The sequence below is a fragment of the Sorex fumeus genome, unplaced genomic scaffold, assembly GCF_029834395.1.
Source record: "Sorex fumeus unplaced genomic scaffold, SorFum_2.1 ptg000006l, whole genome shotgun sequence".
In the NCBI taxonomy this organism is placed as follows: domain Eukaryota; kingdom Metazoa; phylum Chordata; class Mammalia; order Eulipotyphla; family Soricidae; genus Sorex; species Sorex fumeus.
The window spans coordinates 32,532,989-32,558,956 of record NW_026606063.1 but is presented as its reverse complement, the minus strand read 5'-3'; the positions used below and the strand labels follow the sequence as shown (position 1 = coordinate 32,558,956).

At 36.0% G+C, this 25,968-nt stretch overlaps 1 pseudogene; it reads right to left on the bottom strand.

Annotated features, from left to right (window-relative positions):
• Positions 1-21,508: 21,508 nt before the first annotated feature.
• LOC130034777 (60S ribosomal protein L26-like 1) lies at positions 21,509-24,471 on the bottom strand (annotated as a pseudogene).
• Positions 24,472-25,968: the final 1,497 nt, after the last annotated feature.

Genomic DNA, 25,968 nt, shown 5'->3' with positions numbered 1-25,968 from the left:
ATCCCACTGTGTTAGTGCCCAGAGGATTTAGGACTGAAAAAAAAAATTTTGCAAGGATAACTGTAGACACAAATACCCATGAACCCCACTAAAGTAATCGACAGGGCTAGTCTGAGGATCACTGATCCTTGGAGTGTGAAAACTGGTTCCTATTATCAGCATTTTTAGGGAGCAATAGTCTCAAGCGTCAGTCCTGACCACCATCAAGGTTTTTCAGGTTTAATTTACTACACTGGAATAAAATTATTTCCAAAGAATATTATTAGTGGAGTAAAATGATTTTTAAAAGAAATATGAAAACAAGGGAAAGAAGAGAAAACCCCACAAAGGAAGGAAAGGAATTACAAACCCCAACTATGGAACACCAGGGATGCTGGAATGAAATGTGTTATCTGGTGCTTTCTAGTAAAGTTCCCTACTTTGTAGGTTTTTACAATCTGCCTGGCCTGGGGGAACTCATATGTAAAATAACATTGTTGCTAGGGCAAAGTCAAGAAAAAAGGATTTTGGAGTCCTAATGAAGGGCATTTGGAGTCTTAATAGGCTATATTGTCCCTGAGGGGGTCTGGTCATTGAGTTGAGGTGGGTGTCAGTTCCTCTTGAATTGCAGCCTCAGGCTGTTCTTAAGTCGGGCCTAGGTCCTTTGAGTCTGGTTGCTTAAGTCTGAGGCCTGGACTGGGGCACCACAAGGAAACTAACTCCTTTTCAGACCACATTTTAATTTTATTCCTTCTGAAATCTGATTGCCAAGGGCCCTCTGTCTGACTGTGTGCTTGCTTCTTACTTTTTTTTTTCTTTTATGCTCAAGCAATGTGTAGTGTTATGAATAACTTATCAAGGACTGGTTATTGTGAAAGGAGTTTTTCTCAGAGCAGTTTTCCTTTTTCCTCCTTAAACAATAACCCAATATTCATGAGAAAAGAATTGAAATCTAAAGTTTTTTTTTTATTTGATTCACTAGTATTTGTTTTATCTGATTCACAGGAGGTAGTGAAAACAAAATTTTATAAGTAGTTTGCATATAATAATGTATCCTAACAGATAGTCAAAAAGCAATAACAGCTAGAAGGTACCTTACAAATAATATCGTTTTGGCAGATAAAGAAATGTAAGCTTAGAATGATTATCAATGGGTATAAGCAAAGATGAAATCAAAAGCAAGATTATGAATTCTACTGTTATGTTTTCCCTTTCATTTTTCCTTATACCAATGTGCCTTTAATAGTTTCTGCATGTTGTTTTAAAAATGACATTAACTAATTTGTCTATAGATACATTTTTTAAAAAGTATTCCTATCTAAAGCTACCATTTTTTGGTATCTTCCGTACCAAACGTTTTTTAGAGCTAGAGTATATTCCTAAGAGTAGCAATATTTTTCACTAGGCTAAAGCTACCCATATCACTTTAAGGATGTAGGATTCTGTTCCCAAACAGTCTATTCTCCACTTGAAATTTTTTCCTCTATTTTCCTCTCCTTTTCTTTCCTCTCCTCTCCTTTTCTCCCCTCCCCTTCCCACACCTCCCCTCTCCTCCCCACATCCTCTCCTTTTTTCCCCTGCCCTCCTCTCATCCTGTCTTCTCTCCTCCCGGCCTCCCCTCCTTTCCTCTTCTTTTCTTTACTTTTTTTTTTTTTTTTGGTTTTTGTTCACAGTCAGCATTGCTCAGGGCTCACTTCCAGCTCTGTGCTCAGGGATCACTCCGGATGTCATTCAAGAGACCATAGGTGGTTTTTTGGGGGGATAGTTTGATGAGAGACAGATGAGCACTATTCAGGCAGACTGAGTCATTGGTTCCTGGGATGGAGCCAAGGTCATCCACATGGGAAGCAAATCCCTTAACCCTTGTATGTACTATCTCTGTATCATATTAAATACCTATCTTACTTTCTTAACTCTGTAATGCCTCAGGAAGAACCCAGACTTATAGATGAATAGTTTATGAGGAATGCATTAAATAGCAATGGAAATAATCTTGTTCATTCAAATATTTAATGTTTTTAAAATCCCACTGTACTCAAACTTTGTGATAGGAATTTGGTATCAGCAGGACATGTTAGCAAGCAGAAAGTGTCTGTCCTTACTAAGCTATTCTGTCTATAAATGTGGCAATTCCAATGGAATTTGAATACTACTACTTTATGCTAGTTTTCTGAAGTTAAATAGTCATAAATGTGGCATCTGGGGACGTTTTGTGCTAAAATATAGAGAAAGTCTAGATTCCCATTTGGACTGGTGATTGGGAATTACAGCAATAGATTGTAACAATGCATGAGGGAAAGAGAATCTGCTGTTCACATTGATTTGCTAATTAATTTTACAGAATGACAATCAAGTTACTCTCCCTAAGAGACTAAGAAGCACTCTTTTCTCTCCTAGTTAAAAAAAATATCGAAGAAGAAGAAGAACACAGATAAACTTGGAGGATTTCCTTGGGCATTGTTAGCAAAATTAAAAAAAATAAAATGTCAAGGGGATTATTTTAAACTTTAGAGGGTTTACCACATAGTCCAAATTTCCAACCACACAACCTGCAAATTAGTGTTTCCATTATTTATATACTTGGGTCTAGACTACACGTATGTTTTACAATATCAGATAATATATGGATGAGGAGGCTCTTCTGGTAGTTGAAAGGAGAAAATGTCAGGATCACATTAGTCAAAGCTATCTGATGCCTTTGATGCTTTCAAAGGTCTCTATTTTCTTCCTGTTTGTCTTGTTCTTATTTCTGTACAGGTAAGAAATTCCATTCTGTATGTGTCATAGTTTTCAGCTCTTCACTGTTATTTGACTGTCTGTCTTCAGTGCAACCTTACTTACATTTGAAAGCTACTCTTCTGAGGAAGCAGAACCTCTTAAGCACAGCAGTTACTTTGGCTGTTTCCCCATGTTAGATAAACATACAGAGTTATCTTTGCACTAGTAAGTAAAGAGAGCAAAACTGCTCCTAGAACATTAGGCTATAAGTAAGGGTTCTACTTTCCTACTTCCTGAAGTCACTAACGCAATAAACTTGTGGCAATAAATAATACCTGCTTTGTTGTTTGTTTGTATTTTTGGGTCTTATGTGGCTCTGCTCAGGTTTTACTTAGCCCCTGTGCTCAAAAAACACTTTTGGTCGTGCTGAGGAAACGCATGTGATGCTCAGAATAGAAACTGGGTCAGCAGAGCAAGGCAAATGCCTTACCTACCTACCTACTAAAATATCTCTCCAGCCACCAAAATAATATATTTTATGCCTTATCGTCCATTGGTCCCATTATTACCATATAATTAATATAATTGCTATGTGGATTTTGAGTTTTATATATAAAATTAGCCTCCACTGCTATTATAACACCATTGTATCTAGTACACTATTATGTGATAGATTTAATATGACCAATATTTAATGTTAAAAATAAACCAAATGTTCATAACACTTTTGCATTGGAAAATAGAAATTCCTAAGTAACAATTCCAAGAGTAGATTTCTGTATAAAGAGATTTAATAGCAGAGAATATATTTTTCTTCTCCTTAGACTATAAACACTAAACATGGTGGCAGTTCAAATATTTTATTTCTACTAACTCATCATAAAGAAATTCCTAGATTCAGAAGCTTTTTCTTCACAGGTCTTCAATGGTATAATATTGCTGTCCATTTTGGATTCTATTTAACTCAATGTAGTAGAGAATATTCCCCAGTCTCCTCAGTTCTCTGGAACCACAATTTCACATATCTTCACCCACATACTAGTAACAAGTAACAAGTAACTTGTTTTCTTCTTCCCCTTCCTCCTCTTCTTCCCCTTTCTCCTCCTCCTCTTCCTTCTCCTCTTCCTCCTCCTTCTCCTCATCCTCCTCCTCCTCATTCTCCTCCTCCTCCCCCTCATCCTCCTCCTCCTCATCCTCCTCCTCCTCATCATTCTCTTTCTCTTTCACCTTCTCCTTCCTTTTTGCTTTTTTTTTTTTTTTTGGACACACCAGGCATTGCTCAAGATATACTCCTGGTGTGCTCAAGGAACCATATAGGATGCTGGAGATTGAATTCAGACAATACAAGACAATCACACTATTTGCTGTACTAACACTCTGACCTTCGTTCCTGAATTTTTGATGCATCAGAGCAAACTGAGATAGCATTCTTTCTTTCTATTTCCTTGCTTGTTTCAGCTGTTTTAGTTTGATAGATTTTTTGTGGATCACACCCAGCAGTGCTGGGGGTTATTACTGCTGTTTTATTCAGGAATTACTTCTGAAGGTGTTCTGGGGACCATATGGAACGCTAGGGATTGAACCTGGATCTGCCATGTGCAAGGCAAGTTCCCTACCAGCTACATTATCTCTTAAGTCCCATTTCTGCTGAAGCTGTAATAAGTGTCTGAATTTCCTCTCCTGTTATCATTGAATTTTCCCCTGTTGCTTCTCTTCCAATAGACACATCCCTTATTTCTTCATTCTCTTTAGTATAGCTAATATAAAGAAGGTGGCTTTTAGGGTAATACTAGAGATTATAACACGCAAAAACATAAAATCATGACACGTAGCAGTAAAAAGTGGAATTACAGGCATTTTCTGCCACATACTGTCTTAGAAATGCAATTAATATCATCCTTTTTACCACATCATTTTTAAAATTAAGATTCCTCTGTGTTCAAAAATCCCTTCCTTCTGGTTCCAATATACTGTCCACTTTGAAATGCATGGTCAGTATCAAAGTCATTAAGAACATGAACTCTGTAAATAGAGGATTTGAAATAACATCCTGGTTTTGTCCCACTCAATAACCTAATCTTCCCTCTGACACAGATAGCAATTTATTCAAACCCATCCATGTCTGTTTTATCATAACACAGATGAGAGGACCACTCATGCCCAGGGTTGTTATTAAACTGAGCTTGATAAACTCTTAAAAAATATGTGTCATCAACTTCCTTCCAGAAGGTGATTTTAATTATTTTCACTGTCTCACCACCAGGGTTGATAGTGTCTGATTTTCTGTTCTTTCATTAACTACTGGCTAACAGTGTTTTGTTTTACGTGTCTCGATTATCTAAAGGTTAAGTATATTTTTGTATATTGCATCCCAATTTGTACTCACATTTTTATTGCAAATTGACTGTAAATGTTATTTGTCCCATTTACTAGAGTTTTATCTTATTTTGTTTTTCAATATTAGTTTGTTTAGGTCTTTTCTGAACACTCATTGCAAACATTTTTCTAGTCTTCCTTATTTATGTTATTCTAATTAAAATTTTATTTGTAATTTTGAAATAGTTCTCTGTGTTATTTTCTTTTCTTTTTAATTTTACCCATAATTTTATGCTCAGCTACGCTGTTTTCCTATTATTTTTAAATAACGCATCGCCAGATTGTTTGGGTTTGTTCTGATAGCAGCTTAAGAACTTTGAAATAGTAATATATGGAAGTAGCTTGACAATTTAATCATTTATCATTTGTGACATCTAACTTTTATTATTAAATTTAACTGTAATGTAGTAAATTTGAAAATTATTAAGCTAGAATAAATATGCCTACAGACGTTTTGAATATAAGCAGTACGATGAGATGCTGCATTTTCAAGTAAAATAGAAAAAAAAATATTTTCAATAGAAATAATGCTAACTCAGGGTTTATATGTAAGGTCCATTTCAATTGAAGTCTTGGCAATAGTTGTCTATTCTAGCCTTTCTAGAGTTTATCAATATTATGCAGCTGTCATACCCAGAGAAAATGCCAAGAACAAATATTGAGGTTGTATGAAACTCTGAGAAATAAAAACTTTTAAGGCATAATCACAGAGCTAGGAAAATCAAGAGGGAGAAAATTAAAAGACCCGAGTATACAGTAAGTCTTACTGGCTATTTACATAACATTACCCTAAATGCTTTGCATTATAATTTTTCTTTGAACAATTGCCCTATTTGGAATATGCCAAAATCCAACTCTATTTCTCTTAGGAGCTGGCACCACACTGATATTTTCTAAGTACAAAGTATGCGACTGCAATTCCTGCTTCACTGTGGGCCTGACTAAATGTCTTTGAATGGAATGAATGTGGTGCCAAGTGAAGAGATCTCAACATAGACTGAGAAAAAAAAAAAATTCAGACTTGTCTTCCTTTTTCTTGAGCAAACATACCATTCAGTTTATGTAAAGACAAATTAATCTCAGAAAGGTTTATTTCTGTTTTCTTGAGATAGCAAAATGTGAAATATTTGCTTAAACCCAGACTGTTGCTAAAATTCTTAAGACGCTATCATCGTTGTTCATATATTTTATGCACATCGGATGCTCAAACAGAATGCCAGTTTGATACTTTTAAAACTGATCCTTCCTGTACTTTCTCTGAATAAGTATGGCAGTATCTCTATAATTTTGCTGTTTTGAGAAATGCTCCCTAACCAATTAAGAAAAAGTATCATTTTCTTAGTTAAAGATAATGGTAACTCTTGAAAGGACTGTAGGATAATGTCCCTAACTTTTTTGAAAATAGAACATTCGTATAAAATAATTCACATACAGCAACCAAATTCATTCCTACCTATAAGTAAGTACTTTCTCTGCAGTCACTATGTGAATAACCAACATTGTCAGGTCTGAGTAGAGAAAAATTTTGAAAGCAATTTTCACATCTATACACATTAAATTGTCCCATGAAATATTCACTGTTCTCAGTATTATTGTATAAATTCAAACTTAGAGAATCTTTTAATTTTAAGTTGTATCTGTATCACATCCTCCCATTGCTCATTGATTTGCTCAAGCGGGCCCAGTAACGTCTCTATTTTGAGACTTGTTGTTCCGGTGTTTGGCATTGCTGCGCAGGTGAGATACTCTCGGTAGCTTGCTGGGCTCTCCGAGTCTATCTGTATCAACAACTATTAATGAGATAAGTCTCCCAAGCATTGCTCAGAGTGACTGAGGTCTACTCCCTAGGTGTTCTGCCAATGTTGTTTGATAGTTTGATGCTTACATTAGATAATGTAGTATTCAGCCTGGCAGTGCTGGAGGCCAGGTATCTCACACAGTGGGCTAGGGGGACCATGCAGAGGCAGGGTTTCAACTGGGTTTCTTGAACATATGAGGTAGATGCACTGAACATTGATCTTTTGCTGTGACTTCTTTTAGGGTATTTAAAACTGTCTGATAATACTTGTAGATAAAAGTGAAGGTAATTATAGTTCGTGTATTAGATACTAAATAAATAATTTCATTTAGAAATTGAGAAAATAGATTGTTTTGCAGAAAACTGAATGCAAAAGTATCTACCATTAGTTCTAAATAGAGTAACTTAAATGTATAAAAGAGGAACTTACGACAACTCAAAGCAGTATAACTTTCACAGCAACTGGCAAATGATGGAGCTGATTTTGACAAAGTATCTTCTCCCTTCCCTTTTTGTTTATCTTTGGCTTCCTTTTCATGAGTTTGCAGTATCACAAAAACTAACATTTAATTCCACCCGAAGGTGTTAGAGAGTCATTGCTTAAGGTTTCATAATAAAATATTGCATTATTTTCCAGTTGAATAATCACCCCTTGGTTACAGATGCCTTGATCACTGGGAAAGTAATGGGCCAAATGACAAGGTAGGTTTGAGACATTCTTTTTTTGACTTTGGACACAGTAATAAACCATACTTTCACCATTTATGCCATGGAGAATTTGATTAGACCAGTTTTTCAAAGGAAATCAATTTTTTCCTTTCATACAAATTGACAGTATTTGGAAACATTTTTAATGTTAACAAGAACATTGTTTATATTAGTCATATATTTCTTTTACATCTAAATGAATTAAACTTAAGTTGACAGGATTATAATAGTGTTCAGTTCTTGGTATAATATACAAAATACCCCTGGCACCAAAGTGTCTATAATCTTTTCTCCAGTCCCTATGTCCCCTCTGTCCAAAATACCTTCCCTCTGATACCTCATTACATTATTTACTAATTAAAAGTTGTGGTTTTGTTTCATACTATTATTTTTCTTAGCACTACCCATGTGCTCAAGACTTAAGTACCATGTTATTTTCCAATAGCCTAAGTATTTTTCTCCTAATGTAGTGCTCACACGCCTGTATTCTAGTATCTGGGATTTATTGCCAATTTATTTCTCTTTATATATACAACAGATGAATGCAGTCACTTCTATTTTTCCTTTTGCTTCTGACTTATTTTGCTCAGCACAATATCCTTCAAGCACCACAATCTGCTTGAATTAATTTTTTTAGAGGCTGCATGGTATTTCATTATGTATGAACATAATTATGTAACAACTTTTTTATTTGTTGCTGAACATTTGGGCTGATATCACATTCTGCCTATTATACTAAGAATTACAATGAACATACGTATTCACATATTTTTTTTGAATTAATAGTTTTGTATTTTGGAATGAAATATCTAAAAGTAAAATATCTGTGTCAAATGGGAACTTCATTCCAACCTTCTTTGAGAAATCTTCATAACTCTGACCATAGAGACTGGACCAGGTGACATTCCCACCAACAATAACTAACTGTACTTTTCTTAAAGTGTTTCTTACTGCCTCCCAGAATCTATTGTGAAATGTACTAGATACGTTTCTCAGGATTTAGGGAATAACATACATAAACATAAATTTGTTGGTGTTATTTCTTGCTTAAAGACGGCTCAGCGATTGAAGAAAGGATATTCACTATCTTAGATTCTAATGCTGTTGCAAAAGAATTTTGATGTATTATAACAATTGTGATATTTCTACTGATGTCCTTGGAAGTTTCTTCTAAGACATTTATCAATTTTTGAATTTTGGGCCACACTGACCATGTCCAGGGCTTACTCCTGATTCTGTACTTAGGAGTCATTCATGACAAAAGTACACACATTTAAAACATTCATTCCCTAAATGTTCCCTAAATTCCCTTAAAGAAATTCTGATTTGAGAGTAAATGGTATGCACTAGAAAGTGTTACTTAAATCTCTAAATGTTATTAAAGTGCATATAAAATCATACTACTAGTCTACTACTACTCCTAAGCACAACATTTTTTTAAAAAAATTATAAAAGGGGTGGGGAGATATCAAAGATTGAGGAGGAAACTAGACTTCTGGGTCACATGGTAAACAGCCTATTGTAAAATCCTAGGGCCTGAGTGTATTGCCATGATAAGATTCACTTACTCCTGGTAGTCATCCTCTAGCACCAGATTTTGCTTGGCCACACAATCTTTTCAGATGGCAGCACAAAGAGACCCGGGGAAAGCAGAGGCTTTGTTTGACTATGTGGTGATGTACAACTTATTTCAATCTTTTATATATATGTGTATTGATTTGGATTCTGATAATATCATGGAAAGAGAACTGCTAGGAGTAGGAAAGCTTACACTGAGATCTGATGGAATTTCTTATGTGTCTTTACCTAGATGCTTGGGGAAATATATGGGATGCTGGGGATTGAACCCTGGTCAGCCATGTGCAAGGCAAACCCCCTACCCTCTGTACTATAATTCTGGCCTTATGACATTCTTATGACATATCTATACCCTATACTGTACTGATTTAAAAGAGGATAAAGTTCATTTAACTCTGAATTACTGACGGAAAGTGTGATTGATTTGGTAAGATTTGTCTATTATTCTTAGTTATAAAATGAATGATTGCATGAACTAGTACATATGAAACAATGAAGACGGTGTGTGGTTTACAAGTAGGAGAGCTACAGCTGGTAGAAAAAAAAACCAGATTCTTAAAATGCTCTTAGATAATAATGTCTAAAAAAGTTCTTAAAATATGCACTAGTGGGCTATATTCCAACAAGGAATGCAAGAATTATGAGGGGATAAAAGTATCTGAAAAATATTTATAAAGGTAGTTTATAGATTGCAATTTAAGAAAGTATTATAAATATTTCTCAAAGAATCTGCTTATGAGAAAATAGAGATGGTCACAGTCATGTTATTTGTGGAAGGGATTCATGCACATCTCTCAATGTTTTTCTGTCCCTGCTAACAAATTACAGGTCAGTCTTATATATGCCTGGACCTGGACAAAAGGCTCTGCTACCCTTGCTCTCAGCTTGCATCTTAATTGCAAATGCATTCCAGTGTAAGACTTTACCTTTGAGTTACCTTTGAGTTAGCTGACAGGAATGTCAGCTAAGAATAGCTTTAAGTGGTCAGAGATTTTCTGACCTTTACCTATTGTAGTCCCCTTGGCTTCAGCCTGGTTTCTCATTCAGTGTTTGTTAAGCCAACCCTTAGAACTAAAGTGCAGGAATGAATAAATTCCTAGGTTTCTAAAGGCATCAGAGGGGAGATGAGGAGAGTATATCTTTTTTTCCCTCTTTCTTATCAGATTTCTTATCACATGTCCGCTTGTTCATTGACTATTCAGTGACCTTCTTGATTTCTGAGGTCTCATTTCCCTCAACTCATAAAGTGTAAATGGAAAATTTTTCTGCTAGACGACCTAAAATAATAATAATTATTATTATAATTTTGGAGAGCCTGGCAAGCTACTGAGAGTATTCAATATGCCAAACACAGTAACAAGAAGTCTCACAATGGAGATGTTACTGGGCCCGCTTGAGCAAATCGATGAACAACAGGAGGACAGATTATTATAATTATTATTATTATTTTTAAAGAGCTGGGGTGAGTAGAATGAGCACCTTCATTTCAGTTTGATATGACAATCAGGAAACAGATCCTTAAACCCTCCTCCTTAAAGAATTCTTCGCTTTCTTTCCCTCTGTCTGCCCTTTCCCCCCCACCCCCTTCTCTATCCCTGCTGTAGTACATACTCCCCAGTAAGAACCAAAAATACAGCACAGCACAGACCCAATTCCCATTTATCCTCCTGGGACTATGAAGTGCCCTCTTACCTTAGTTTTTACTTTTTGCCAATCCAGAGCTTTCACTAGAGCTACCAATATTCATATTCTAGAGCACTCTCCACTCCATCCATTATCACCATTTTACCACTTTAATTCTTGTTTTAGGCTGGAAACTATATTAGCGGAAAACAATTTCTGAGGAAAACATTTTCATGCCTATAGTCTAGACAGGATGACTCATGATTTTTTTGTTAATGTACATGATGATATTTTAAAAGTCAGAGCTGTAGTCTTGTCCTGAAAAATAATTACAAAGCTTCAGTGATTATGCTGAAGAATTATGCTGTGAGGTATTGTGGTTCAGGGTAAAATTTGAGATGAAAGTTATTTAAAAGGAGAATGTCAGAACAGGGAGAGAGCTAGGGATAAGGATACACGCCTTGCATACAGTAGACCTAACTCAAGCTCAATCCTCAGTATCACACAGTCCTTTCTTAACCACCAGGTGTGGCATAGGTGGTCAGCAAATCCCACTAGAATGACCCTGATTTTTCCAGGCACAGTTGAAGCCTTAGCATTAAAACACTATTGAATAAGTATTATAGGAAGTATACTTTGTGCCATCAGAATACTTCTTAGGAGCCTCTTCCCAAATAAAGAAAACAAGTCAAACAAAGCAACGTAAAATTTGGATGACAGGAGTTATTTGCTAGGGAACTGCAAACTTCAAACTAAAATAAATGTTACTAGAAGACTGTTTCCACACCAGGCTTCTCTCCTTTCTGTAGTAGATGCCCTCTATCTTTTCTCAGTGTCCTCACACGGGCTTTGTTCTATGTTAAATTTTTTATTTCTTGCAAGAATAACAAACATTTTGTGTTAGACCCATCTAATGACCCTATTTAACCTTAATTGCCTTGATGAAAACTATGTCTCCCAGTGCCATCACATTCCAAATTACCAGGGGTCAGTGTTTAAATCTGTAAATAAGGAGGGGTAAATATAATCCAGCTCCTAGCAACTGCTCATATTACCTTTCATTTCAAACAGCAGACTCTAATAAAAATTAGATATAGCCCTGTAGCACTGTAGCACTGTCATCCTGTTCATCGATTTGCTTGAGCAGGCACCAGTAATGTTTCCATTGTGAGACTTGTTACTCTTTTTGGCATATTGAATATGCCACGGGGAGCTTGCAGGCTCAGCCGTGCTGGTGGGATACTCTTGTGCAATTGCTCCAGCCCTAAAAAAATTAGATATAAACCCATTTAATAAATATTTGCTCCCTGTTACATGACGAGACTTTTTTTTTTCAAGGCCTAGGATACTTTTTATATAAAATTGCTACCCCCAAATATCTGTCAAATAAGTGAGTAGGTAACATGCTATCCTGGTAAGACACCACACAATTCTTTTTCAAAAGGTTAAACTGCATCTGCTGTGAGTAGTACTATTAAAGAACACACCTAAAAACTTTTTTTTTGCTTTATATTACCATACAATTCCCTTTTTAGGCAAGAAAATAGTTGCAGGAAGTAGGTTGTGAGTTCAAGAGTAAAGTTAACTTGTTCTTGAAGGGAAGGGTGAAAAAGAAGGATGGTCACGTGTAAATTTAGGTCAGTGGGAATCTTCACAGCTTTGAGCCTGAAGCAGAACACATCTAGAAAAAGCATTGAAACCCTTGCAGAGACTGACTTTGGAAGCATTATATAAGTTAAAGTAGCCCATTGGTTCAGCAAGGATATAATCTGTTCAAGATAAAAATTGCCAGTTAAAGGCACATTAAAGCTTTGAACTTCAATACTTATGATCCTTGACTACTTTTCATCTGTGTCTCTCTACTCTGTCTTTAACTCCCCCATTTTTCTTCCAAGATCCAGATTCTCTCCTAGCAAGGGCTGGTGGTAGATGACTGTGTAAATCCCCACTCTTTAAACTGTGTAAATCCCCTCTCGAGGGATTGAGGGATTATACATTAACAGATGTTCGAGGCTCTCTGGGCAGCTCTCTCTCTACCCAAGTTCGGTGCTCTCAAATGGCTTCCCCACCCAAGATGGCTGTTGCCTTGGTCTGATGAAGGAAGAACCACAAGGGCCAAGTTGGTTGCTGATTAGTTGCTGTTTATTCAGTCTCTCCTCTCTTCCAGCTCTCTCCAACTCTCTCTCTCTTTCTCTGTGTCTATCTCTCTCTAACTGAGCAATTCTTTCTTCCTGCTGGTGTTTGTCTTCTCTATCTCTCTCTCCTGTCCCTGCTTCTCTTCTCTCCTTCTCCTTCAACACCCCCCCTTTTCTCCCCGCAGCCACTCTTTTTTTATCCTCATCAGACCTTTCCAACCACCCCACCCCACAGGAAGTGCAATAAAAAATGTTTCTCCTGTCTTCCCGACCACCTGAAGCCCACAAGGGCAAAATAGGCCTTAAGATGTGTTTCTCCTCCCCTTACACCTGCAACTTAATGAGCATCTTTAATTCTCCTTCCTAATATTTACCATCCTGTATGGACACTTTTAGGCTTGCAGCGTGACTCTCCTGGGATATCTCATTACAGACTCAAACTACAGTGCTCATTCTTAACCCGAGCAGGGTCCAATTCTAGTTATTACTTTTGGATCATGACAGAATTTGTCCATGACCAAGCTCATAACTTATAGTTAAGCATTAGGGCACTTTGGTCCGGCCCATTTCGATGCCAGGGTAGCTCATAGCTCACCCCTTGCCCTGAGTCCATCCAGTTCCTTTCCAAGACCCAGATTTTGGGGATCTAGGAAGTAAGGGCCACTGAGTCTTAGGTGGAGAGAGCAGGTGTCCAAGAGGTAATATTATCTGGAGTCAATCAACTCCCAAGCCACAGACTTGTCTTTTTAACTGTCTTCCTGTATCCATATAAAAAGCAATTTCTCTGAAATAAGTAACCTTGCAAAGGACCTTAAGGAGAAGAGAAAGACAATATTTACAAGTCAGAGTCTGATCAGGAGACAAAGGTAATTGACAGGTTGAGGGGCAATCAACAAACACAAGCTCCCAGCAGCCAGGGAGGAAAAGCAAACCAACGTTATCCTATAGTTATAACCACAATATTCAACATAATAACAATCATAGGGAAGAATTCTGAGCATACTCCTGTTGCATTTTATCACACAAATTCTTCCAGCTTATTTTAAATAAGGTTACATTACCTATATTCTGTTTCATATTAGTCTCTCTTTTTCACATGGTGTCATCAGTGCTGCCTTGCACAACTCTGTGTCTTCTTCATTGAATAAAAATGGAGTAATGGTGCTGTTCCCAGGAATGTGAGTCAGTAAGGTTTCAGAAGGAACTGTCATCTTTTTACTGAGTGATGTCTGAGTCACAGAGTGGATGTTTCTGTTTCAGTCAAGTGACACCATGCTGACCTCAGCAATTCTAGCCAAGACCAGAGACAAGGTGAGTGCAAAAATCTTCATAAACACTGCATCTAGTATAATAACACACTTTTCATGTGACACTTGTTCACAAATGCTCACATACCATATCCATATAAACCACAACGTATATCATGTGAATATATGAAATTCACACTTAACAGATGTGCACATCTCCTATGTACACTATATATATGTATACATATGATGGACACAATAAATATGAACACATATAGATATCACATATTCATCTACATAAAACAGAACATTGAAGCACTGCACAACAAAACAGAACATGCTTAAGACTTACTGACAAATCCAAAAGTGGAATAATTTAGCAGGTACTGTTTAAAATTGTTAAAGAATTATATACCAATGAAATAATAATAAACCTTTAAAGTGAAATTAAACAGAGACTAAAACTTACACCTAATAACCACAGAATTGAAAAAATTATATTTGAAAAAGCACTTTATGTTAATTCACAATAATCATATTTTTAATTAACCACATATTACAAAATGAAAGTTGCATAATGTCATTAACCAATTCTCTATTGATAGAAATTTCCTATTTACATACCATAACTTTATAAAATAATACTGTATAAAATATCCTGCTCATATCCTTGGTTATATCTTCAATTATTTCTTTATAGACCTAATGCTAGTAGCAATCTTATCAAGTTCAGCTTGAATAATTTGTGCTATATTCCTGATTTAGCTTTCTCTGGAGCTAATTAATTTAATTAAATAATTATGATTAAAATATTTAAGAATATGCTAAATTAATATTAATATTTTGTAGATTTATCTTTACAGTTATATTTTATCAAAGAAAAATGGCTTGCTAAATATAAATCCACAAGCACATTATATGTATTTATTTCATGCTCACAATGGGTTATAGAAACTCTTCTCTGAGGAATCACAAGCCTCCTTAAGTAGATTGCTCTATACTCATTGGTAGCTGGTTTTCTCCTTCAAGTATATATTATAGAATTCCCACTTTCAATTTGGAGTTAGCAGTCCAACACACTGGAATTTGTATACAAGGTGAGGAAGTAATTTGTGGAGTAAAAAGAAATATTGGTTTGCCTTCTAATGGTCTATTTAAAAAATATATAAACTCCATCTGAAAGACATGGACCAGATGTCAGTGAATCAAAATGAATAGTCTCTTTAGTATCTTTGTATTGAGTTTGTGTAAAAATAGCCAAAACAATGTTAAAAGGTATAATATATGGAAGAACATTCAGAAAATAAATTTTGCCTTTTCACTCAGTCTCTAAATTAATGTTATTACCCAAATAGCATAAATAAAATTAACATTTCTCCCCAAATAAATCATGGCGATAATGAAGTATATAAGAGTATACATTAGAACTCAGAATGATTTTTGTTGTTGTTGAATCAATAAAAACCTATGGCATGACCTCATTGCACAATGAGAATAAATCTTAACTCATAAGCTTAGCTGCCATCCATGTCACTTTAGACAGTATAATTTCAAGTTTCCTAAGTATAAAGAATCCTAAGAATCACAAAATGGAGGATATAAAGATACCTCATATAGTTGCTAGATTTATATTATTACTTTCTCAATACTAAAACTGAATTGCAGAGAAAATGTTCCACACTCACATCACAGATTCAGTAACTATCAAATAGGAAAATATTAAAATTTCTGCATCAAAGGATAGTTAACACTATTTGCACTATTTGAATATTTTTTAACAATATGTTTGTATGAAATGTTCACTTAAACTTTTTATTTTAGCTCTTTTTTTATATAGCAAATCATCATAACTCCACTTTGCACAGTCAATTTTCATCTTTGATAATCATTTTGGTTAGTTCAAAGTCAACTGATTAGAAGTGATTAGCTCTTAAAAATCTGATTTTTGGTGGCTGGAGCAATAGCACAGTGGGTAGGGCATTTGCCTTAAATGCGGTTGAACCGGGTTCGATTTCCAGCATCCTGTATGGTCCCCTGAGCACTGCCAGGGGTAACTCCTGAGTGAAGAGCCAGTAGTAACCCCTGTGCATTGTCAGGTGTGACCCACAAAACAACAACAAAAAATTCCTGTTTTGCAGGACTGTAGCTATAGTACAGGGGTAGGGAATTTGCTTTGCACTCACCAGACTTGAGATTGATCCCCAGCACCACATATGGTCCCCCAAATCCACCAGGGGTGACTCCTGAGCCAGCTGGTTATGCCCCCAAAAACAAAACTAATATTCCATTTCCCATGCCTGTAACATAATCAGGTCTTTCTTCCTATGGGATAAAAGGAGTGTGTGTATAATCAAAGAAGGATATTTTGGAATTCTCTACCACAATTTATGTAATATTTTGATATGTCATTAATGGAAAACAGAAAATTAAAAAATAAATTCAGTGAATAATTCTGATACACTTTATTATCTTTATTATCTGAAAGACAACCTAGGCTAAGCTTTGTTGAAACTACCTTTGTTGGTCTCTATTATACAGAGATATATTTGGTCAATATTTTGTCCTACCAAAGCCACAGATAGAAAGTCCTTATTTACTGTGTGTTGTTCAGAGAAGATACACATCATACAAGTGGATGTGTTTCCAGTGATAGAATCATAAATTATGTTTTCTAATGACATAATTCCCTGTCATTCCCTATCTCCTTAGGTTACTTAGATTTCTTTTACATCATTTCCTGATACACATCATTATAATGGATTTCTATAGCTTTTCTCATATAATTAAAATATGAGATTTATGCAAGCAGAAACTATTTTTAATTTGTTCATCACTCTTACACCAGCTTCCACAACAATGAGCACACTCAAACTAGGCACCTCAAAAGAATGTGGAATAAATATTCTGGGAATCTCCCTGACAATTTTTTTTTTCTGGGCCATTATCAGTAAGCCAGATTGGATACGTTCCAAAGAAAAGTAACACAGACTGGTCTCTTACTATAATTACTGAAACATTCTGTAAACTTTTATTTGTTCAATATTTTCTATATTCCTTTTTCACCCTGTTTTCTTTCTTCATTTTTTCCATATAATAAGTTGTTAATTAGGCATTATCAACCATTCTTATAGTAGCACTGTAGCACTATCCTCCTGTTGTTCATCGATTTGCTTGAGTGGGTACCAATAACGTCTCCATTGTGAGACTTGTTGTTACTGTGTTTGGCATATTGAATACGTCACAGGTAGCTTTCCAGGCTTGTCATGTGGGCGAGATACTCTCGGTAGCTTGCTGATGGAGATGTTACTGGGGGGTCAGCTCAAGCAAATTGATGAACAACGGGAGGACAGTGCTATATGCAAATATAAACGAAGTCATTGGTCAGCATCAACAAGAGGGCTTTAAATCATTTCTTTACTTTTACATATATTTTTATATTTTACTCTAATTTGCCTTTCATGCCATAACCCTATAGACTTTGTTATCATTGTCTTATTCTGCACTGCATTGTCCTCATTGTCCTTCTGTTGTTCATCAAGTTGCTCGAGTGGGCCCAGTAACATCTCCATAGTGAGACTTGTTGTTACTGTATTTGGCATATCCAATACGTCACAGGTATTTTGTCAGGCTTTGCCATTCGGGCAAGATACTCTCATTGCCGGCCTTTGCAAGAGGGGCAGAGGAATTGAACTCAGGTCGGCCATGTGGGCTGCGTGCAAGGAAAATGCCCTACCCACTCTGCTATCGCTCCAGCCCATTGTCTTATTCATAAGACTTTTATTTAGTTATATACTGTCTTGCCTTTTTCTTCATTTATTATTGTGTTTCATTCTGCAAACTATTTCTAATTGAGTAATTTGTTTACATTCTTAAGTGAAGATCTGAAATTTCAGAAAGACTTAATTTTTGCTCATCCAAAATATTAATATTTAAAGGATATTCCATTTATAATTTAGCATTAAAAATCTACATTTATAAGGGAGAAAATAATGAACAACTGTAAATGAAAGAAAGTAGAACAGGTAAGGCATTTGTCTTGTCATAGCTGACCCAGAATCAATCCCAAGCACTGCATGCAGAACCTGGAGAGCCACCAGGCGTGACCTCAGAACACAGGGTTGGGAGTAAGCCCTGAGCACAGCTGAGTGTGGCCCATAAACAACAAAACAACAAAATATATAACCTTGACTGGATCAAATCTCTGCTTAATCATTGAAAAAACCTCTGAATAATTAAATGATGTTTTAGAACCACTGGTGACATTGATGAGATGGACTTTGATGAGAATCACATTACAAAATGAACTGATAGTTAAGAAAAGGTACTAAATTTTTTTCTTTTTTTTATTCACGAACTAGGAACCAACTATTTATATGGCATTAAATGAACATTCTAAAATATGCTTGCAGTGTAAGTTGTTTTTGATGAAATAGCAGTACTACCTACCTTACAATCTATCGTAAAGCTGAAATAAGCTTAAAAAATTAAATCTATTTTGCAGTATTTTGCTTAGTAATAATTACCACAAGGTTTCTTGAATCACGGAAAGTAGAGACATTATTGTTTGCAAATCAAAAAATAAATTTTTTCAAAGCAATGTAATGGCTCATGGAATGGGGAAGAAACATTTAACAAAATTAAAATGTGACTCAAAACAATGCCCCTAAAGGCAATCTGAGAATCACAACAATTGGAATTATTTGCTGGTGAATCAAGATTTTATATCTGGATGAGTAACTTCCAATAATGTTTATTTGGTGATGTATCATTCTTCCTCAAATTAAGAATCATCTAAAAGTCCATCTGGTACATTTTATTTTTGTTAAATCCTCCTTTTTCAATGCAAATAGGGTGATGTACTTAAGAGCTTTCACCAAAAATGGACATAGTAAAATGTGTTTGTTTTTAATGGAAAATAAAGTTCTATTACTAAAAGGAAAACTTCATTGTAACTTGCTGTAAAGTACAACTTTGGTCTATAATCTTGTCTTTTTTTTTGCCAACCCAATCTCCTTTCCTGCTTATTACTCTGACTACTGTGGGGGTAATACCAAATGTTTTCATTATGGGATATGGATAGGACAATGTGGGCTGAATTCAACCTCTTGACTGTCATTGAAAGAAAAAAACATAAACCAAGATTAAGGTGGTCATTTTATCCTACCTTTTGTGAATTTTATCTACATTTTATGCATACCTTTTGTGTAAGGCGAATACTCACATAAAACAGCTCATTTTTTTATTTCTTCCATACAGCAGGAACATATACAAGTTAAGAAAATGTACCTAAACATTAAATTTACAAACTCAGAATATTTCAGAGGTTTTTTTACTTTACTTTTATCATTTTCATTAATAAAACAATAAGGAATGTTATGATATGTAGCGAAAACTTTGAGGACATAGTTATAGAGAAAATAATGCTAAAAGAGAAAAAATATTTCTAGAATTTTAAGGAAGATGTTTGAAGTCTAAGTTAATTTATAGAAGAGTACATAGGTTCTCTTTGCAGATTTCAAAGGTAATGGTGCTAAGAAAGAATATTCTGAAATATTTTCTATATTCTGAATGTAACAATCTTAGGAAAACTTATATTGTATGTATAAAAACAAATTTGGGAGTTAATATTTCAATAACTAGTTTTAGTAGCTAATAAATATTTTTTATTATCTAATTGCCATTTTGATAGGTTAAAAATGATGGTTCAATTTAATTATTTATTGTTTTGGATTTAATTGTAACTTTCCAAAGTAAGTACTGAAATACTTACTCTTGGTACTTGTGATTATGACACTATTTGGAAATAAGGTCTTTATACACCCTGAGTAATTAAAACAATGAATAAAATTAAAATGAGTCAGTCTTTAATCAAATAGCCTACATTTTTATCAAGAGAGGTATTTGGAGACACGGGAACAGAGAAGGCCATCCAAAGGCAGAGAGAGATACTGGTTTATTGGAAATGCAAACTAAGTAATACTAAGAACATCGGGCAAATTATAGGAACTAAAAGAGGCAAGTTTCATCTCTAGAAGCTTCAGTGCTCTGGAGCAATCCTTGATATTGTTCAGAGGACCATATATAGTGCTGATCTTTGATTGGTGGTCAGTTACATGAAAATCAAGAACCTTATCACCAAAACTACCTCTCTGATACATTTCTACAGCAATTATACCACTCAGTTTGGAATAACTCAGTATAGCAACCCTGGTACTGATATATTCATAAGGCTAGTCACCACTAGTCTGTTCTAATACTACTATCAGAATGCATTACTCTCTCTTGCAGTGATAATAATTGCATTACTGTTATTATGCCTACTATTATTGTGTCAAGTGCCATAAATATGACTATTCTTTTCTAATAATTCCAAATCTATATTCCCTAATTGTTGTAGATCTTACACCTTTTTGAAAAATATTCATACACAGAAAATTAACGATGCTATCTCAGATGATAGTGTTTGGTTACCAGTGATGGCATATGATAATGTTAAGCAGTAGAAAATAATGATAACTATGTATAATAATGATTACTGAGATCAATATATTAAGGACACTGGTAAGAAAATTCTCTAAATTTGTTTCTAACATTGGATGCTTCATATCCTACTAATTCTATAGAGTGAGTGAGGCAAAAAACAGTATTCCTTCTCTTTATTTTTTTAGGTGTTCAGAATCAAACCTCCAAACTAATTGACTTCTAATGACTTGATAGAACTTCTTTTACTAACTACACAATATTTCTAAATAATTATTATTTTCAATTTATTGCAACTTGAAAAGAAAAAGAAAGAGAAAGAGAAAGGAAGGAAGGAGGGAAGGAGGGAAGGAAGGAGGGAAGGAAGGAGGGAAGGAAGGAGGGAGGGAAGGAAGGAAGGAAGGAAGGAAGGAAGGAAGGAAGGAAGGAAGGAAGGAAGGAAGGATGAATTTACTCTTATTATTGTTGTTATGGAAACTGGGAACTACAAAATCTTCAGGGTGATTCTGACTGTTGAAGATCCAGAGGATTTAATGTTGTTAATATAAATATAAGTGTAAATGTTAATGATGTACAACATGTGCATTTATATGTAAGTACATATAAATGTATTTAGTGCAATGTTTCATAGACGCCCTGAAAATTTCCAGACACAGGGGGCCTTACAACAACACAGTCATTTTTTTTTTTTTTTGCTTTTTCGGGTCATACCCAGCGATACTCAGTGGTTACTCCTGGCTCTGCACTCAGTAATTACTCCTGGCATTGCTCAGGGCACCATATGGGATGCTGGGATTCGAACCGGGGTCCTCCGCATGCAAGGCAGACGCCGTATCCCTGTGCTATAGCTTCAGGCTCCAGCACGCTCATTCTTGCATTTTCTCAAACAGTTCTCCCCTGTATTTGCTTTTCTCCTTTTCAACTTGTTGAGATTTGACTTTACATTCAAAAAAATTTTTTTTCATCTTTGTCCAATTTTTGCCTGGTGATGACCACCTTGCTGGGCTGAATACCCACATGGACCTTTGTGTCGTTGACCATCTCCTGCTGCACCTGCACAGGATGTAGATGATTTTTTTCTTTCTTGTAAACCTAAACCACCTTTCAGATTTACTGACCTTTGCAGTGCCCTCAAACCACCTGGACCCTCGGTGTCCTTTAGGATGAGCATGGAGCAGATGTTGTATTTCTGCTGCAGCTCCTTGGACGGTGATGACATATTCTTCTCGCTCACTGGCAAGGGGGCATTGAAGTGGCGTTTGCGGTACTTGCTGTGCAAACAAGTGATAAAGGGGTTGAACTTCACGATGACAATCTGCAAAAGAGCAGAAGAGACAAAAGAGGGAGTATTCAGTGGCGCCTTCTCTTCAACTGGACACTTTTCAAGTACGTGCTTTAGGGGAGAGGGAAGTCTTGGAGGAGAGGGTGCCCGAGGATCACAGGGGGTGGCCCCTAGGAAGGCTAGAGCCAGGGCAGGAAGCTGGGCCTGACCGAAGGAGGCTTGGGCTCAGGAAGCAAAGTATGTTGGGGACCATTAGGAAGGCCTCCAGGAGAGAGAATCATCCCCATCACATGTGGGGAACAGACTGCCCACCGAAGGGTTTCCAAGCAGGAGAAAACCTTACTCACAAGGTTTTGGCCAGTACTTTACAGAAAAAAAAATGTACTGAGTAATATATATGATTTCTGCACAGACGAGATTTATTTTCCTAGAAAATTTATTATTTTCCTCAATTTCGATTATGCTTGCATTTTTACCATAGTTTCTACATTTGTTTTTTGATTGTGTGACTTTGCTACTTTTTATTTATTTTTCTTAAAAAAGAAGGCTCATGGCAGTGATAGCACTAAATTATCCATGTATGAAATGTTGTCTGTAATGTTATAAATAAGTAGCAACACAAATGGATATGGTATTTTTGAGTCCCATTTTTTTTCAATCAATCTCTGTCTAGTGCACTCTGATGTGTTTTTTGCTTAGTATGGGAATAATATGATGGGGCTTTCTTCCCTACATCACCTTTGAAAGTGGCTTGCTTTGCTACCTGAATTGTTGAATAATCCTTCCTTTGTCCTTGAATTTCAATAGCTTGCCCAAGATAAGATAAAGCAGTGATAATTGCTCTGTATCAAGTTTATTTCCTGGGAAACAATTTGTTATTTTTACATACTCAGATCTTTATTTTAGAGGGAATATAATTCTGTTATATGCTTCCACTCCTTTTTTTTTTTAATTCCTCTCTTGCATTTGTTGAGTTCTTACCATCAGGGACTTGGATTATTCAAAGACTCTTTGTGCTTCAGAGTAATTTTCTGTAATTGCTCTAATCTTTGACTTCTTCCTTAGCATCCACTCTATCTCCTGCTTAATGTCTGAGTCAGAAATTCAAATTCTAGCCTTGACTAGATGTCTATTCCATTCTCATGCTGCCTTGGTTCCCATTTGATAGATTTTGGTTCTGTAGTTGTCCTATGTTTATTCTGTCTGCTATAAATTATAATTTTATTTTAATTTTTTGCCTATAAACATCTCTTGGATGGGTTGGAGTGATAGCACAGCGGGTAAGGCATTTGCCTTGCACACAGCAAGAGTATTTGCCTTGCACGTGGCCAACCCTGGTTGTCCGTCCCTTTCGGCAGCCCTGCAAGCTGCGAGAGTATCCGGCCCACATAGCAGAGCCTGTCAAATTCCCCCCGTAGTGTATTCGATATGCCAAAAACAGTAACAAGTCTCACAATGGAGTTGTTACTATGCCCACTCGAGCAAATTGATAAACAAATGGGACAACAGTGGAACAGTGCTACAATGCTAAACATTTCTTAAAGTTATAAAGTAAATTAGTGACTTTATTAAGACCTTCTACAGAAAAAACTTTAAAAGGTCTTCCTCATCCATGATATTTCTTACTATTTCCTTTATCACATCACACATTCACTTTATTTGTTTTTTTTTTCTTTTTGAGTCACACCCGTCAACGCACAGGGGTTACTCCTGGCTCAGGCACTCAGTACTCCTGGTGGTGTTTATGGGACCATTTGGGATTCTGGGAATTGAACGCGGGTTGACCGTGTGCAAGGCAACCGCCCTACCCTTTCACTCCAGCCCCACACATTCACTTTAAATACTTTTATATGCAGTTTACTTGGGGTGTATGGGGGGGGAGTACATGTTTTTCTCTTTTCTTCCCTGCCCTTCTCCATGTCCTGTCCTCCTGCTTCTTTCTCCCATCTCTCTCTATTTTATCTCCAATTTCTTCTATCTTTTTCTATCAAAGTTTAGTCTTACTATTTAAATGAAACATTTGTGCTTTTTGTTTTGGGGTCCAGGGCTGGAGCAATAGCACAGCAGGTGGGGCGTTTGCCTTACACGCAGCCAACATTGCTGACCTGAGTTCGATTTCTCTGCCCCTCTCAGAGAGCCCAGCAAGCTACCGAGAGTATCTCGCCCACAAGGCAAAGCCTGGCAAGCTCCCCGTGACGTATTCAATATGCCAAACACAGTAACAAGTCTCGCAATGTTACTGGGCGCGCTCGAGAAAATCGATAAACAACGTGAGGATCGTGACCATGATTTTGGGGTCCACTCCTGGCTCTGCTCAGGACCCACTTCTGGCTCTGCTGTCAGGTGGGCTTCATGGGTACCTGAGTAAGAAGTTTGCAAGACAAGCGCTGTAACTGCTTGCTAGCTCTCCAACCCTCAATCTGATCTCTTAAAATACTTATTTTCACATGTTATTTCCTATTTTATGTTTTAAAAACTGCCAGTCAGCATCTTAATGAATGTGGTCCAAATTTTGCTTACTAGTGAAGTTCCTGAATTGACAACCATTGCCCTTTTTTCTCATTAAATGATCTAGAGTGCTCTAATTCTTTCTTTATGGACATTTATTCTACATCAAGGTGACAGCTTATTTCTTTGGTACACATATCAATCTAACTCAGTTTTACTATCAAAAATGTTCTTATTTCTAGCATTATCTGTTGATAATTTCATGTATGCATGTAGCTGGCTATGAACTTTGGTGAACCATTATTCTAGATATTTCTGTGAGGATGTTTTGGATGTGATTAGCATTTAAGTTGGCAAGCTTTGATTAAAGTGGTATGCTTTTTTTGTAGTTCATGTTTGTTGGGGGAGGTCATGCTCCATTCAATCAATTACATGCCAGGTCTGAATAGAACAGAGCAAAATGACTGATTGTTCCTAAACAAGAGGGGATTCTACCAGAAGACAACCTTCAGATTTCAACAGCAACATCAAATCTCCTGGGTTTCCAGGCTGTTGGAACCACCCTAAAATTTTTGAACTGACCACGTTTCCATAACAACAACATAAATTTATTTATTTATTTCTCTCTTTCTCATACCTGTACAGATAATTTATAACATAAATATATGAATGCACAAAATCAACATATATTTATCTTATTGATTTTGTCCTGTTTCTTTGGAGAACCCTTACTATAAAGGATTGATATTAACTCTGACTACTAAAGACACAATTTATTTCTTTTATTAAAATTTTTCCATAATAAAAACATTGAATTTCTAAAGAAAACTTTATTTTGATATGAGCAGAAGATAAAAGAACCCAAAATGAAGCAGAGCTTCAGTAAAAGGGAAAACTAAAGGGTTCTACTTTGCAAAAATAGAAAACAAAATTCCTGGGATTTTATTAAGGTGGACTTATCCCTAATAGTATGTATTCTGATACTACTTCTTATTCAGTCTTAGGAGCTAGCAATCTTTCCTCAATAGCAGACAAACTGATGAATTTTATGATTGGATGGTAAAACATTTCTGCTTTATGATAAGGGGTATCAGTATCAGTGAAAGCCACTGATGCTAATTGTCAATATTGTTAATAGACTTTAACTCCATAAAAACATACTTTTACTTCTAAGATCTCCTGGCATCTTGCTTAAAAAATATACTTAATATCTGCACCCATTTCTTTGCACCAGTAATGTTCCAGATCATGTAGGTTGTGGAGTATTCATTTTATTCCTTTACAATTAGATATTTTTGGGGTCAGAATGTGCTGTTCCATAAACTTTGAAATTCTGTCAAAGTTATTTTTTTTCTTTTAGGGTCACATCTGGCTATGTATAGGGGTTACTCCTGGCTCTGCACTCAGGAATTACTCCTGGCAGTGCTCAGGGGACCATATGGGATGCTGGGAATCGAACCCAGGTCAGGCGCAAGCAAGGCAAATGCCCTACCTGTTGTGCTATTGCTCCAGCCCCAGAAATTCTGTCAAAGTTATTAAACTTATTTTGGATATGTTTAATTTCTTTTTTAAAAAAGGCCAAAGAGTCTTAAAACT